Source organism: Elephas maximus, chromosome 5 (assembly GCF_024166365.1).
Source record: "Elephas maximus indicus isolate mEleMax1 chromosome 5, mEleMax1 primary haplotype, whole genome shotgun sequence".
Taxonomy (NCBI): Eukaryota; Metazoa; Chordata; class Mammalia; order Proboscidea; family Elephantidae; genus Elephas; species Elephas maximus.
The window spans coordinates 93,928,791-93,941,383 of NC_064823.1; positions in this window are offsets into that span (position 1 = coordinate 93,928,791).

Genomic DNA, 12,593 nt, shown 5'->3' on the forward strand with positions numbered 1-12,593 from the left:
CAAACAGTGTACACCCAGTCCTCACTTACTATCTCATTATCAGACATTTCTCTTTTATGAAAATAGTAAAAAACCTACTATGCCATTATTTTTCATATTAACAATGTACATCAGGCAGTAATGAACACTGAGGTGTGAGGCAAGAGTAATGCTGGCTGTGTTGGTTAAGGTTATGCATCAACTTAGCTGGGCCATGATTGTCAGTGGTTTGGCAGTTATGAGATAACATAATTTGGTAATGATGTAATTTGGAAGTTATGTAATCATCCTCCATTTTTGTGAGCTGATGCGACTGTCCTCCATTTTCACATAGCAACCTGGTCTTTGGAACTTAACCGTGTCATTAACTGAGAAGTGGGTATATAAAAATTTGTCAGAAACATTTTTTGACATACTAGGAACTTTCATTTTTATTATATTTAGTCAACTTGAATTACTCTCTGTTTCTTGAGTATAATTAACTTCTTTCATGTATCTGTGCTTCTTCTCAAGATGTAATTTTCATCAAAGCCTATCAAAATCCAAACTTCTAAAAAATGTGACTATTTCCTCAAATTCTGCTTCCAGGAAGATGAAGTAGTCTTATCTTTGAGAAGAAGGAAGAACAGATATAGGTTTCAAGTTCAAGAAATGACAAGGTAGTGGCTTCCCTGGATTTTCTTTTTGCCTCATGTATCCCAAATGTAGAGGTAAAAAAGCCAGACACCTGGAAATGCCAACAGACACAGTGAAAAAGAAACCCTAATAAAGGGCTGTTCTCTCTAGCTGAAGGGACAGGAAAGGGGCAGCCTAGCAACCACTTAGACAATAACTGGTTTATTTCAGCCAAGTATCACAGAAAAAAATATTGTACCACCACCACCTCCATGTAAGCAGAGGTCAAGTGAAGAGTCTTGCAAGACTAGGCTGTAATAAGATATCCCACCAATGCCACCAGGGTGGTGTCAGAGAAGGCCATTTAGGAAGCCAAGACTTATATCGCATAGTGAGATATTGACCCCTAGTTCTCCTACGTGTGATTTTAGTGCAAAAAAAATAGGGGGTCAGAACTTCTATGCACACTTGTGGCTAACAAGTCATCCCACACGTCTGCAATATTGTTAGTGGAAGGTTAATGGAGATTCAGGATTTTCACCACTGCCCAGCCATAATAAGGGCAGTGCTTTGTGGTATCAGAATAACCTGGCAGCAGGAACAAGGCAATTCTACCTCTACCAAATAGGATGTTATCAGTAGATCACATACCTAACCAGCAGTAAAGATTAACAATTGGTAATCAACAGAGGTCAGTGGGAAACCTTAACTTCTAGTTCCAATTGACAGTAATGAGGAGGCACTACCCCTTTCCAACTGGAGCAGTGTCACAGAAATGCAGCTAAAACAAGGTTTAAATAAGACCCAGAGTCTTACAGCATAAGCCATAACATGACCAAGTTTCAACTGAAATTACATATCAAGAATCAGGAAGACTTTAGCATGAATGAAAAAGACAATCTATAGATAACAATGTGAAAGTGGCAAAGGCATTAGAGTTACGTGAAACAGATATTTAAGCAGTCATCATAAAAATACTTCAATGAGAAATTACAAAGCCTGTTACACTTGAAAGAAATGAAAAACAGAAAGTGTCAGAAAAGAAAAAGAAGATATATAGAAGAAACAAATAGAAATTTTAGAGCTAAAAAATACAAAAACTAAAGTAAAAATGCTCCATGAATAGGCACAATGCAAAATGGGGAGGAAAGAGGAGAATAAACCAACTTGAAGACAGAACATTAGAAACAGCAACCTAAACAAGAGAGACAAAATAGACTAAAAGAAAAAATGAACAATACCTCAGGAACCTATGGGAACTAATATTTGTGTCACTTGAATCTCAGGAGAGAGAAAAGCTTCTTCAAGATTGCACAGCTTGAAGGGCTGAAAAATAGCCAAATAAATAATGGATGAAAGCTTATCCATATTTGGCAAAAGACATAAAACTACAGATTCAAGAATTTTAGAGAGCCCCAAGTGGAATAAATCCAAAATCATACCCAACAAGACAGATAACAGTTAAACTTCTGGAAACTAAAGCCAAGGAAAAACTTTAAAAAACAATGAACGAGAAACGAAAACATTTCATGTAAGGGCTAAACAATTTCAGTGACAGCGGATTTCTCATTAGATGTCATGGAAGCTAGAGGAAAAGTGGCACAATAATATTCAAGTGCTCAAAGAAAAGAACTGTCAACTGAGAATTTTACATACAACAAAATTATCACCAGGAATGAGGGGTAAGCAAAACATTCTCAGATAAAGGAAAACTAAAGGAGTTTGTTGCCAGCATACATGTCCAAAAAATAGCTAAAGAAAATTCTCTAGATAGAAATGAAATGATGAAAGAAGGGATTGTGGGACCTCAGAAGGGAAGAAAGAACAATGGAAAGAGTAAAAATACTGGTAAATGTAATAAATTTTCTTTCTCCTCCAGAGATTTTAAAAAATTGCTTTTGATGGTTGAAGCAAAAAGTATAACAGCGCCTCATGTGGTTCTAAATGTATGTACAGGAAATATTTCAGACAATTATAAATGGGGGGAGTGAAGGGACATAAAAGTAGGTGAGGTTTCTACACTTAGTTTTGCCAACAGTAGATTAAGTGTTGACAACAGTAGGATGCGATGTTATATATATTGTGAAACCTAGAATAGCTACTAAAAAATTTATATAAAAAGATTCACTCAAATACAGTATAGATAAAGAAAAAAGGAATTTCAAAATATGCTCAACTAACCTATAGATGGACAGGAAAAAAATAAAAACAAAAATGAAATCCATAGAGAACAGAAGGCAAGAACTAAACTGGAAGATTTAAGCCTTAACATGTTAGCAATTACTTTTAATGTAAGTTTAAATACATCTGTTAAGAGACAGCAATTGGCAGAATGGATTAAAAAACATATACCAACTATATACTGTCTATAAGAAACTCACTTTAAATATTAAGATACAAGTACATTGAAAGTGTTAGGGTAGAAAAAATTATCATATAAACATTAATTAAAAGACAGCCAAAAGGCTACGTTATTATCAGATAAAGTAGGCTTTAGAGCAAAGAAAATTACAAAGAACAGAGAAAGGTATATAATGATAAAAGGATCAATCTACCCAGAATACATAGCAATTCTAAATGTGTATGTACCACACAACAAAACTGCATAATGTGTGCCGCATAAAGTAAAAGAACCAAAAGGAGAAATAGACGAATCCACATTTATAGCTGGAGATTTCAGCATCCCTTTCTCAACAATTGATGGAACAGCTAGACAGAAAGTCAACAAGAATATAGAACTCAACAAGATCATGAACTTATGGGTTCTAATTACCGTTTTATAGAACACACCACCTAACAACAGCAAATTCATGTTCTTTTTGAGCATTCACGGGACATATATGGAACATTCTTGAAATGACAAAGTTATAAATATCGAGAGCCGGTTAGTGGTTGTTAAGGTTTGTGGCGGGGGAGGGGCTTGAGTGTTACTATAAAGAGACAACATGAGGTGTCTAAGTTGTAATGGAAATCCCCTGTATCTTGATTATATTGAAGTCAGTACTCTGTGACATTGTATTATAGTTTTGCAAGATGTTACTACCACTGGGGAAACCAGGCAAATAGTAAATAAAATCTCTCTATGCTCTCCCTATGTGAGAAAGTTGTATATTTTAAAACTGCATGTGATTCAATTGGTATCTTAAAATAAAAATAATTCATTAAAACAAACAAACAAACAAAATAACAGCAATTAGATTAGTTCTTTTTTTTTTTTTAATGTTCCCTTTCATTTTGGAAAAAAAAAATGTATTTTTGGTGACAGTAATAATTCAAGTTATTTGGTTTCATTGAAATGATGAAAACTTTAATAAAGTCCAACATTTTTTAAAACATGCCTTTGATTCTAGAATGATTTACAAAAATGTAGGTAGTTTTAAGGAATTGACATACTTCTTTTAACTTCCTCAGTGTGTAATATGGTAAGAATTAAACTTTACTTTGGACCATTTCTAATGAAGTCTGGTTAAGCAAAGGACTTGAGAAGTTACTATTAAAGCAGTGCTTTTATTCTTATTTTTGAACTTACAGACAAGTTGGAAGCTTTGCTAAGAACAAACACCCAAGGATAAATCATCAACTGTCTAGCAAGTTAGGTAAATTGGATAAAATCAGGAAAGAAGTTTGGAGAAAAAAAATGTCTTAAATTTCGGCTTTAAGAATACACTGGTCCAAGTAAAATGAGTAATTTTCAGGCTTACTCTTTAAGGAGGCTTGATTTATGTCTAAAATCTTTGAGAAGCCTTCCTTGATCATTACACGCTCACTGCATTTAGTATAATTGTCTTAGAAACATTTCCTTTTCTCCTCCTTTGAGCAGCATGGGCTGCCTGCATCTTTCAGCACTGTCTAGGGTTGCATTTCCATAAAAAGTTCTGAGCTCTACACTTGAAATGCAGGTAGACAACCAGGCACAAAGACAACCAGAATGTTCTATAGTGCTCATGGGTATGGAAGTGAGAAACATGTGGAGGTCTTACACAGTGCAAGCACTTTGCTAGCTGGTTCAGTACCTCAAGTAAGTAACTAAATTAGGATGTGATCGCCTTCAGTTTTAGTCAAATGGTACCAATAACAGCACCCCATCAAATATTTTGCATAGCAGAACATACTCTCTCTGATTTCTATAGCTCTAGCTCCCTCGCCTTCCTTATCCCATCTTCTGCCTCCATACCCATTCTCTACTTACATGAACTAAATTCGCCCCTGAGCCTATTCAAAATGAAAGTTCCCGCCAAAGAGGAAAATAACTACTATGAATGTTCAAAAGAGCAAGGCCCAATTCACCCCACTGTTTGCTTTCATTGAAACTCACATTTCAGGAATGCAACATTTCTATTCTTCACAGCTATCAAGAGATAATGATTATCTGTCCATGAAAAGAAAGAACATTAACATTCTATGAATATTAAGTTTGCATATCTTTCTTTTTTTCCCTGTGCATTTTAAGAGATCAAACTGCAAACCTTATTCATGAAAAGCAACAACAAACAAACAAAAAAAAACCAATTTCTGTGTTGGAACTTCACTCTTTCAGCATATTTTTCCCCCTAAGTGACACGAATTTTGTGCCAGACTCTAGATACTTGACAGATTTATGCAAGCTCATAGTAACTGGCTTGCTGCCTCTTCTCTCCTGTGAGATAGAGCTTCTAAAATGTCTTAAGGCCCGGCAGAAGCTTTAGCAGATTTTTTGAGCAGGAAGTTGGATTCAGTGTAGTATTAAAGAAACCCTGCTAGTGAATGAAGTCATAATGTTGTGGAAGTGAGGCCACTGCCAGTTAAAAAAGAATAAAAGAGTTGCTGCTTTGATGCTGGCAAGACACAGGTCAAAAATTGGTTGCTTAAAAACAAAGAAATAAACAGCTTAACACAGAACTAAATGTTATGCTTCCAGAAACTATTCAAATTCATGGTTTCTTTGTTTTCAGGTTCTTACAGGAAAATTTTATTAGTGTTATTGACTCACTCAGTTTTAGCAAAGTAAAAACAGTAATGGTCAAACAAATGAGTTGCATTTTGTCACCCTTAACTCAAAAGCTATCACAGGAACATTAGCATTTCAAATAAGCTATTTGGATGATCCAGACTCATTTTGACCCTTTCCTACTATGTGTTAGGCTAAAATTATACTGCAAATGCCTTGAATAAACATACCATATTTCTTAGCTTTCAAACCCCTGTAAGATAAACAGATTGTATTAATAATAGTATAGATGTGGTATTTGCCTAATTTCTATATATTATTTTGTTTTATCTTAAATTACTGTACTCTGTATTCTTTAAGGGACCCTCCATCTGCACCATGTTGCATCTCTTAAAGTACCAAGGGGAAATTTGATTCTGTATCAAATGAGCTTCTTGTTTTCTAAACAAAATTATAATCACTAGAGGAATTTAATCCGACAATCCAGAGGATTTTATTGGGCATCTCTCATATGCTCAGTTATGTGCTATACATCCAAGCAGATCCAAAATATGTAAGGTATGTTCTCCATATCAGAAAGTTTTGCTTTTGTTGTGTGCTGTCCAGCCAATTCTGGCTCATAGCGACACAATACAGAACAGAGCAGAACTTCTCCATAGGGTTACCAACGCTGAAATCTTTACAAAAGCAGTTTGCCGTATATTTCTCTCCTGGAGCTCTAGTGGGTTCGAACTTCTGACCTTTTGATTAGCAGCTGACCTCTTGACCACCACACAACCAGGACTACTTACAGAAAGTTTACCAAGAACATTATATATAAATAGATAAAATGTGCTTAATATAAGAAGCATAGAAAAGACTAATGACAAATAATAAGGACAATGAATAAAATTTTCAAGGAGAAAGAATTAGATTTAGTAAATATTTATGTGTGGAGGTTTGTTCCTCCCTACTGCGCTAACTGCTAAAGTCAATTAAAGGAAGAGTAACCTATTGTCACTGTCATTGAAAAGCTTACAGTCTAATAGAGGATATCAACAATTTGACAATTCCAAAGTAGATATGCATACAAGTAACTATATCAAAATTATAACATCGCATAATTTAAATACATGTCATACTATGGTATTAAAGAAGAGGAGAAAACTTTGTTCAAGAAAATTATTAATTGTGTCTTACAAGCTGGTTCAGATGCTGAATCATGGTAGAAGGAAGGCACTGAAATGGAGGAAAACAAACATGGCAATCAGTGGAAATATTATGAATGAAGGCGTGGAGGCAAAAAATTCCAGGCACATTCAGGAGAAAATGAATCAAATATAGCTACAGCATAGCCTAGCCACAGTGAAATATTGGGGGAAAACCAAGCAAAGCAAAACGAAAGACCTCAGGCATTTATTCAGGTGGTAAGGAAGTATTTTTAAATTCTTGACTGAGGAGTCTATACATTGATTAGTTGACTTTTTGTGAGTGTGTGCCATTCAACTCTGTGCATGTGATAAGCTAAAGGACTTCACAACTAGAACTAGCTCCCACCAAACCCACTGCCGTGGAGTCGATTCCTGTTCCTAGCGAATCTATAGGACACGGTAGTACTGCCCAACAGCGTTTCCAAGGAGCGCCTGGTGGATTCGAACTGCCAGCCTTTAGGTTAGCAGCTGTAGCATTTAACCACTACAACACTAGGGTTTCCCCCCGCCAAAAAAGAAAAAGAAATAAATAAAACCAATGCATTGTTTATGACTACATCGCACCAAAGAGCTGAAACTGTTTTAAATAATATATGAATCCCACTTAATGCATTCAATGCATTCAAGTAGTTACAAATTCAGGAAACAGTGTCTGAGGCATTTTTGAAATTTGAAAAGAAAAAAAGTGTGACTTTTTCACACCTCTTATCACTTAGGTATATTGGGTACAGATTTCCTTTGAAGTTCACTCACAGTCAGCATGATTAAAATGTCAAATTTTAATATAAACCAAACACAAGGAAAGAAAAATAAACAGGAACCATTTTAATCTAAAAGCTCAATCCTGGCTCTACAGTTCAAACTTTTTTCCAACACATGATTTTTTTTCTTTAATTATGGAGCCTTACGTTTATAAAATTCATCAGAAGCCACGAAGCTCTTTTTTTTTTTTCCACGTAAAAAAATCTCTAACGTGGGCCACCCAGTAGGTCAGAAAACGTGATTTAACCTGAGGCTATCGCTCTACTCATGTAAATCAGTAGGAAACACTTCTATCACCATAACTACCTGTAGTTTGGTGGAGAGGTGATTAAAGAATAGTTTTCATTTTTATTTCTTCTCTCCTTTACTTGCTCATACAACAGATGCTAAAATTTTACCTTCTGAGTTTCAAATAACTCCATGAATATGATCCTTCTGTCTATTGTCATGGCTCTGGTTTCCACCATTTCTCATTTTGACTTCTGTAATAGTCTTCTAGTTTCAGTTCATTCCATCAGAATCAGAATCTTTTTTTTTTTTTTTTCTTATGCAAAAGGAAGTTTCAAAACCAATGCATAAAAAATATCAATGTCTTAAAGAAATAGTTCACATTTCTAATAATAATTTCACTGCCTTCCTGATCTGGCTTTGCATATGTTTCCAGTTTGATTGGAAACATTCCTTGTATATTGCATTCTCTCAAGACTTGTTTTGCCTTCTATCACTCTCAATTTCTTTTGGCAAACTTCTGTTTTTAATATTCACATCTGCCCCCAAAGTCTTTTATAAGCTTCCATTATAGCACTCATTCCACTTTCTGTATAATTGTTTTCTTGTTCCTCTACTTTTGGACCACGAGCTATTCCAGTGCAGGAAATCTTCTCTGTTTATCTTTGTACCCCAACAAACAAAGACAATGGGTAGCATGTAAATAGATATTCAATATTTGTTGAAGGAAAAAAATAAAACATTCTAGAACAAACCATTCAACTCGTACAGATAATATTTGTATTTTCATAGCATGGGTATATTCTTCTAATATACGAAATGTTTACAAGGCAATGTAATTTTATGTTTAAAAGTGTGTATACCCCATTTGACAGTGAGCTTCTTTTGTGAAATAATTTTGTCTTATGCATCTATTTTTACCCAGTACCTGGAAAAATGCTTAGCCTTAAATACTGATTTTTATTCATTATTGAAATGATTTCTCAAATTCTCTGGTTGTTATAACAAGACCAATTATAAAGAGAATTGTTCTGGCATCTGGTTAATTGAGAATCATGAATTATACAACAAGGCTCTCTTCTTTGCTTGTGTAAATGGGACTCTGATTTGGACATCTTTTGTTTGCACAGTCTCCATTACAATACCTTAAGTTGATTAATTTGCTTACATGACCTGCATATATATAAGGCTCCCTACCTTCATTCTGTGGAGTATGACATTCAAAATTATATAGGACAACTACAGGCAAATCCCTGTTTTTTTAAAAAAGTCTAAATTTCTTGCACATACAACAGAACCACATGTAAGAAAAAGAGCATTAAAATGAAAGGTAACAATATCTGGGGGAAAAAAAAATATACATATGTATTTGTTGTTGTTAGGTGACATTGAGTAGGTCCTGACACATAGCAATCCTATGTACAACAGAATGAATACCTGTTCTATCTGGTAAAGTCCACATGTATAGTCACCATTTATGTTGTTGAAAAAAGTTTTCCTTATTCATTGTCCAGCCATTCATGCATATGAGGTGATTGAAAACACCATGGTTTGGGTCAGGTGTTCCTTAGTCCTTAAAATGACATCTATGCTTTTTAACACTTTAAAGAAGTCTTTTGCAGCAAATTTACCCAATGCAATGGGTTGTTTTATTTCTTCACTGCTACTTCCATGGGTGTTGATTGTGGATTCAAGTAAAATAAAATCCTTGACAATTTCAGTCTTTTCTGTTTATCATGATGATGCTTATTGGTCCAGTTGTGAGAATTTTTCTTTTCCTTATGTCAAGGTGTCTCTGATTGTCATCAGTAGGTACATGAAGACCTCTTCACTTTCAGCAAGGACGGTTGTGTCATCTGCATATTGCAGGTTATTAATGAGTTTTCCTTCAATTCTGATGCCCTGTTCTTTCTCTTATAGTCCAGCTTCTCCAATTATTTGCTCATCACACAGACTAAATAGGTATGGTGAAAGGATACAACCCTGGTGCACACCTTTCTTGACTTTAAACCACACAGTACCCCCTTATTCTGTTTGAACAACTGCTCTTGGTATATGTGCAGGTTCCTCATGAACACGATTCAGTGTTATGGAATTCACTTTCTTCACAATTTTGTCCATAATCTGTTATGACTCACACAGTCGAATGGCTTTGCACAGTCCATAAAACACAGGTAAACGTCTTTCTGGTGTTCCCTGCTTTCAGCCATGATGCACCTGAGATCAGCAATGATATCCCTGGTTCCACGTCCTCTTCTGAATTTGGCTTGAACTCCTGGCAGTTCCCTGTTGATGTACTTCTGCAACCACTTTTGAATGATCTTCAGCAAAATTTTACTTGTTTGTGATATTAATGATATTGTTTGATAGTTTGATGAATTACCTTTCTTTGGAATGGGTACAAATATGGATCTCTCTCAGGCGGCTGACCAGGTGGCTATCTTCCAAATTTCTTGGTATAGGTAAGTGAGTACCTCCACCGTTGTGTCTATTTGTTGAAACATCTCAATTCTGCCAATTTCTGGAGGCTTATTTTTCACCAATGCCTTCAGTGCAGCTTGATCTTCATTCTTCAGTACCATCAATTCTTGATCATATGCTATCTTCTGAAATGGTCATATGGAGATCAATTTTTTTTGTTGTTGTTGTTGTTCAGTGACTGTGTTTTTTCCTTCCATCTTCTTTTGATTCTTCCTATGTCATTTCATATTTTCCCTGTAAAATTCAATATTGCAACTTGAGGCATGAATTTTTTCTTCAGTTCAGCTTGAGAAATGCCAAATGTGTTCTTTTCTTTTTGTTTTTTGTCTCCAGATCTTTGCACATTTCCTTATAATGCTTAACTTTGTCTTCTCGTGCCACCCTTTGAAATCTTCTGGTCATCTCTTTTACTTCATCCTTTCTTCCTTTTGCTTTAGCTACTGTATGTTCAAGAGAAACTTTTAGAGTCTCTCTGATGTCCAGTTTATATATATATATATATATATACATATATAAAATTTATATATGTGGAATTTGATAACTGTATAACTCAGTAACTTTTGGAAAATTTAGCCTTCTCTGCCTCCATTGTCTCAACTTTTAAACAAAGATAATAATACCAGCTAATACATCAAGTTATTGTATGAATTAAAATGAGTAAGTCATATAATACCACCTTAGTAAACTTCTTCAAAGATAGAAAATACTCTAAATATAAATTCTCATTTTCTAGCTATTTTACATTAACATTATGGAATTCTGTTAATTTGAATGATCCCATTTGAGAAGATGTTTAGTTTGGATACATATTTCAGTATCTTCAATGGAGCACATATAATATTCTCAAATGACATCCTTTCCTTCGTCAAAAACATACTATAAAAATTAAGTATGTGAATAAATATATATATTTAACTAGGTAGATGCAGTACATAGAACATAGTAAAAAGGTAGATATTGTTTGGTTTAAAAGGAAGATATATAAATTTTCATATTGAAAGCTATTTAATTTTTTGCAATTTTTTTCTTTCATAACTGAAATTTCCTGTGTTTCATAAAAGCACTCAAGCAATGATGGCTTTAGGATACAAGTTTTCAATAAGTTACGCAATTTTTTAGCTTGAGAAAAGAAAACCGAAAATAAAAATATTGTTCTAGTTTGATCAGACTGTAAAAAACAAATAGCTTCTGACTTCCTTTAGATATTCATATTCACTTTAGAAACAGAAGAAGAAGAAAAAAAAAAAAACTAAAACTCCACAGGTGTTAAACAGTACAGCTAATGCTATGTGAACAAAACATTAGCGTCATTATTACACTACCACCTTATAGACACATGCTTATTAGATAAATAGCACATTCCTAAAATATGCTTCAAAATATTTCAGCTCAATAAGAATTATATTTATGTTAATTTTCAAGTTTTGATGACATTGACCTATGCTAATTCCTACAAATATCTAGTCAATTGAAACCTCGCGCCAGTGAGACCAGCTATACCCCTAGCCTGTTAATTTTACATGTGGAAAAAAAGAACAAATAATCACTGATAACAGTGCTATCTCCTGTCAAATGCCTCCCAAATGTATACTTTTGGTATATATACTTAAGGCAAAAAAGAAGAAAAACAAGGAGAAGGAAGAGGAGGAGAACTCAATAGGTGGAACTCATGGTTAGCCTGCATTAAAGCTTTAAAGATAAACTATGTTAACACTACATCTAATTATTCTGTTTAGAACTGAACAACAAACACCACCCAAGTCCCTAATTTTGACAGCATTTATTTTGATCATATGCCCCATAAAGAGGTTGTTTACTGAATGCTCATTTGAATGATATGATGATATCACGTGAAAATGCATCCTAAATTTTGGGAGTCACTTGTTTTCCATCATTTCTCTCTCTGAAACATGCATAAATGATTCTTGAGGAACTCGTATTAGCAGGTTGGTTTCAGACACTAAGAAAGAATGTATGGTGTGAAAGTTGGAAAGGGGAACATACAAAACTAAGCAGCATTGTTTTCTAAGCTGAATTTGAAGAGCAAAGAGGTAAGGAAATAGAGGAAACAGTGCTGTAGCAGAAAGAAGGTAAGATAAGTAGTTCAAGTATAAGTTGAAAGCAATATAGAACTAATAAAAAAAGACATGGAAATAAATATGATAGAATCCAGAGATAATAAATATTTTGTAATGAATTTTGAACTGCTAGATAAAGAACATGTGGGTGGGAGAACACTGTGGTGACGCAAGTGTGACATGATCAAAGACATAGCGTGGGATAAAACACAGGACAGGAAGAAAGAGAAGGATAGCGAAGCATTTTCATGTGTTAAAAAAATCTTGGCTCATTATTCTATGGTATATTTAAAAAAAAATTTTTTTAATATTTAAAGGAGATTATTACCATAA